The 5,472-nt window shown below is 43.7% G+C and overlaps 1 non-coding gene across 1 annotated transcript; it reads right to left on the reverse strand.

The window, feature by feature from the left end:
- Positions 1-4,370: 4,370 nt before the first annotated feature.
- Positions 4,371-4,442, reverse strand: TRNAC-GCA (transfer RNA cysteine (anticodon GCA)). Its single transcript has one exon. It is a non-coding gene; the product is annotated as a tRNA-Cys (tRNA).
- Positions 4,443-5,472: the final 1,030 nt, after the last annotated feature.

The following is a 5,472-nucleotide window of genomic DNA, read 5'->3' on the forward strand; positions in this document are numbered from 1 at the left end:
TTATGGTATTCAGGTGACAATGGAACAGGATTTTCACAGCACTGAAAGAAAATAGCCCTAGAATTCTATACAACAGTAATTAGTTTAAATACAAATTTATTAAAAGCTTCTATTAAAATGTAAGATTTCCAGACTGAATGGGAAAACAAAAACCCACTATAAGCTACCTACATGAACCTCATGTTAAACACAGGGACACAGAAAAATGGAAAGTGAAAGTATAAATAAAGATACTCTACGCAAATACTAAACAAAAAGGCTAGTGTGGCAATATTAACGTGATGCAAAATATACTTTGTCAGTCAGCACTTCCACAGATAAAAATAATATTTTAAAATGATAAAGAAGTCAGTTCATCAGGAAGATATTATAGTTCTACATCTAATTGCACCCAATAACACAGTTTCAAAATATATGAAACAAAAATGAAGAGAACTAAAAGGATAAATAGACAAATCCTCAATCCTAGTAGAAGTTAACACATCTTTCTCAATAGTTGATAGAACACGCAAACAAAATGTCAGTAAGGATGTGGAGAATCTGAATAACAGAACTAACAAACATGACCTAATTGATATACATAAATTAGGATACAAGCAAGAAGGAAAGATGTTGTGACAAGGAAGCAGAACACAAAGAGATCCTGGGAGGGGGACAATGTTCTATTTTTGAGCTAGGCAGTGGATACCTGAGTATCTATAAGTATTTATTAAACTGTACTACATTGTACATATAAGTACATATGTGCTTTTCTGTATGTATATTTTACAATTAAAAATCCATTTATCGGTACTTTCGTACACTACTGGTGGAAGTGCACATCCACATGTCTTTTCTGGAGAGAAACTTGGCACTATAAAGGTTTCAAATATGCACATGCAGAAATTCCATGTCTAGGAATTTATGCTAAAAGCAAAACCAGATGAAAAACAGAGACGCATCTTTAACAAGACCTTTTTCAGGTAGTACGTAAGGGTGGAAATTAGAAACTGCACAGATGTCCAGCAAAGGAGGGTTGGCTAAATAAACTAATAGCAGCCGTACGGAAGAATCCTATGTAGACACGACGAAAGGTGTCCTGAAAGGTTTTTTATTAGCATGAAAAGTTATCAAGACTTTTTAATGTTAAAATACAATAAAACAGGAAGAATAGTTTCATTTTTGTGAGAAAATTATATCATATTGTAAACATATATTATCCCTGAATTGACCTATTTGCATATATAACCTATTTGCATATCTCCCAACAATTTAGTTTTGCTTAAAAAAAAAAAGCAATGAGTCCAATTGCCTGTGTCACTTAAACAAGCATTGCTTTTATCTGAAAAGAAACTGATCCTAAAAGAATTGAAATGGGTCAGTGGAGACAGGTCCTGAATGCCCAAAACCTGCTCTCTTCCTGATGATGTTGCACGGAGGACCCAGCGTCCAGGCTGGTGGTCTCACAGCGCAGGGCTATCCTGATTCAGAGCCTCTGACCTCATTTTGCTGACTCCAATGCTTTTCTTATTTGGGAGAGTTCTTGCATTCCTGGAGAGCCAGATACATTTTTCTTACAAAGCTTCTGTCCCTCACCCACTGGCTGTTCCAAGCATGTCGTCAAGTAGCGCTTCCAATTGCTGGAAGTAAGGAGAGGGTGCAGGCGGTGGTATCAGTTGGTGTTTTTTCACAAAGTGCTTAATTTAAGGAAAGGATTTGTGGGAAACATCACAGAATTGCTAGGAAGCAGAGGACAAGGCTTGGGAAAGGCAGGACCAAGTCAGCCTCAGAGATCACAACAGCAATCTCACCATGAGGCCAGAGTGGTCTGGGAATTGCATCTGCATGATCCAGAACCAACTACCCTAGATGCTTTGTCTCTGGCCATGGCTTGAATTCCAAGAAGAGAGCATCTGCAGGAGCCAGCTAGCATCAGGGCACACCCACCTCCCAGCTATAGAAGGTCCAAGGTTCCACTCCTACCAGACCATATCCGAGGAAAACTGGGATGCTATCAGGAAGGGGACATGGATGTTGGGAAGGCAAAAAAACTTGTGTATGTCCACGGCATCAGTTATTATTGAGACATTTGAATCAAGAAATGAACAGGAATGGTTGCTGTGTTCGCAATATGGAAATAGTTGTCACAATTGGACATATGAGAGAATGGGAAATTTAGGAGTTCAGCATTTTCCTGTTCTTTATCTTTTGTGTCTGTCAAATATCCCTTTGAACTCAGTATCAAGGCTGTTTCTCTTATTACAAAGTTCAACTTATTATTGGATAACGGCAGGAAGGCTAGACCATTACAGACATTCAAATGAGAGACACGAAAGTTGTGTGTGTGTGCATGAGTTAAATATTAGAACAAAGCTTTGGGTATTGCTGCAAATATAAAAACATATATATATACATACATGTAGGTAGCACTTGGCAACTAGGAACCACCCTGCCGTGTACTACCTACTTGCTCAGGGAGACCCTTTGAGTCTAAGTATTTTATCATTGCTGGCACCACCACCTGGGTAACAGGAAAAACTCCCAATAAAGGCTAAGGTGAGGGCAAGATGTAACAACTTGTCTTTCAAGTTGGAGGAGCTGTCCTGACACCTTCTCAAACTTCACTGGAGTGGCTGTTGCTGAAGTGGCAATTCATACAAGATGGGGCGAGCTGTGAGCCCACCAGGACTGCAATTGGACGATTTGCCTTTGTTTTTTTTTTTAGCAATCACAGTCATTCAGCAGCACGAGCTGAGTTTTCCAGCGCAGTCATCGGAAATCTGCCCATTTCCATCTGTGCCAGGAGAAGAGAATATAGATATTTGAGCTTTCCATTGTATGTCTTTGAGCTTCCCAAGGCTGTCAGACTTGGCTTGGGCCTTCGTACTGTTCTGGACTAACACTGGTCCCTGAAGGTTTTGTTCTCAGTGGGAAGTTTATTCCAAGAAGGACTGACACTGAAAATATTTAGCCACAGCTACAGCACAGACACTGACCAATCAGAATGAACGCCAGCCATAAACAGCCATTAAACGCCCACCAGATGAATAAGCTGCCTGGAATCCAGGTGGTCAGTTGCATCTCTGTGATCAATTACTCAGCTACTTTACAACTGACAGCCTTGGGCTCCCAGATTGCCAGCCCTGAAGAATCAACAGGATTTCCACTTCCTTCAATCCCAAGTAGGACAGAAAACCAATCCTACATCCACCTCATTTTCTTTAAGGTCTTTTGCCTGCAAGCCACTCCAATTGTTGTATCAGCCAAGGCACATTGTTACAGAAACAGAAACTGGCTGTGCTATGGAAAAAGACACAGCACTCCTTGTCGGGGTGTCAGGGAGCTCCCAGCACTGCAGGAGAAGTTGGAGATGCAGGCCGGTGAGGCAGGGGGCACCCAAGGAAACCTGGCCAGCCAGGCTCTCAGGAAAGTTACACTGGTCAGGAAGCTGCTGGATGCTGCCTGAGTTCTGCCAACCCTGGAATTTGTGTCAATTGGTCTATGAGTGTAGTATGAGTCAGGGGCACCTGTTCAGCCAAAAGTGCCAGGGGGCAAAGGGAGAAAGTATAGCCTTTAATTTTGGCTTCTGCAGCTGCAAGCAGAGCCATTTCTTCCACCAGGGCTCACACAACTGGGGAGCCTCAAAACAGAGAAAGAAGGTTGAAAAGTTGGGGAAAAAAAGAAAAAGAAAACATATCTGAATTGGAATCAGGGACCTCTGGATCATCCAACAAATGCCTCACCCAGAAAGAACCAGTGTTGCCTAATGAGCATGTTTCAATTCTAGCTGTAATGCAGGAGTCGAGTTATCACCTAGCAGTGCTGTGCCACTACACCTGCCACCACCCTGCCATGCCCACATCTTCCTCAGTCTCCCACATTCTCCACCTCTACAGGCCTGGCCACTGTCTCTGTACTACAGATCTGCGTCCTGCCTTCCCTCAGTCCTGGGCTGAAGGCACTAGCTTGAAAATCGTGGTTTAGCACAGTTGTTTAGGATGGCATAGTGTTGTAAGTTCCAAAATAATGTTCCAGTCACTTAATCATATGATGTTAGGATTGAGGTTAGCAGGGGAGTGTGCCTCTCAAAATCAAAAGTCCTAGGCCCCTCCTCAGTCCTATTAAGCCAGAATTTCTAGGAGGTAATCTGTATTTTTAATAAGGCCCTCATTAGGTCTGACAGTCAGGCTGGGTAACCTCTGATTAAGTGTGTTCCTCCATAAAATAAACTTTAAAGAGGAGCACTTTATTAAGAACTTCTGAAACACACAGATCATTAACACACAGCACCACAACTTCTGCCAGAGGAAGAGTGGTGAAGAGGATGGCTTCACGGTAAGTAAAACGCAGCAGACCCTCTACACAATTTGGCAATAAAGCAAACAGACAGCAGGGGGCGCCCGGATTTGAACCGGGGACCTCTTGATCTGCAGTCAAATGCTCTACCCCTGAGCTACACCCCCTGGCCTAGGAAAGGTTCCTCCCTAGCATATTTCACCTGTGGAACCACACCCAAGGATTCCAGAGCATGCTTTGATTTCTATCTGTTCCAAATCAGCTTATGGAGACTGGCAGACCCACCACAAACTGACTAGAGACCACTCTTCTGGCCACAAGTTCACATTTCCACTTCCCAGAGACCTCTCACTGGTCTAACAGGCAGGCACCTTTCCACTCTGTAGCCACAACCTGAATTCCTTCAATAAACTCTAACTCTTCCTCTCCCCTCACTCAGTACCTGGCGGGCAGTGTAGGGGCGACAGGGGACAAGGTATGAGAATCATGCTGGATAGTCAGCTGTTTCCGCACAAATGCTTCATAACAAATCCTCCCCAAATTCAGACACATGCGACAATAAGCATTTATTTTCAAGGTCATAGGCCAGCAGCATGGATACCAATCAGCTGATCCAGGCTGTCCTTGACCTGGTGGCCCTGTTGCATGCCGTAGGTCCCTCCGTGCTCAGTTTCTCGCTGTGAGCTGGGCTCAGGTCTGCTCCATGTCTGTTCATTCTGGCGTCCAGGATGGAGGAGTGGCAGCAAGCAGGGGAAACTTTCCTCATACTGATAGCAGAAATACAGACAGGCAAGCCCAACACACGAGCAGGTCTCCAGCCTCTGCTTGAGTCACATGTGCTGACATCCCAGCAGTCAAAGCAAGTCTCAGGACTGAGCCCCAGACCAAGGGCAGTGAAATGCGTTCCACTTCAGAAAAACATCTTGGCAAAGGGCCTGGATGGAATCATTGAAGGACTGAGGCCAACACTTTACCATGGCCTAGCCTCTTGGTCATAAATATTTACATCTCCCCCACGTGCAAAATACGTTTAGCTTCATCCCAAGGGCCCACAGCCTCATTCAATCAGACAAAGTCCAGGATCTCATGAACTGCATTAGATCCAGATGAGGCTTCTCTTGATGCAGAGACCCATGAACTCAAAAGACAAGTTATCTACCCCTCACACATCCAAAATCCAGTGAGGGTACAGAGACA

Source organism: Equus asinus, chromosome 1 (assembly GCF_041296235.1).
Source record: "Equus asinus isolate D_3611 breed Donkey chromosome 1, EquAss-T2T_v2, whole genome shotgun sequence".
NCBI classification, from domain to species: domain Eukaryota; kingdom Metazoa; phylum Chordata; class Mammalia; order Perissodactyla; family Equidae; genus Equus; species Equus asinus.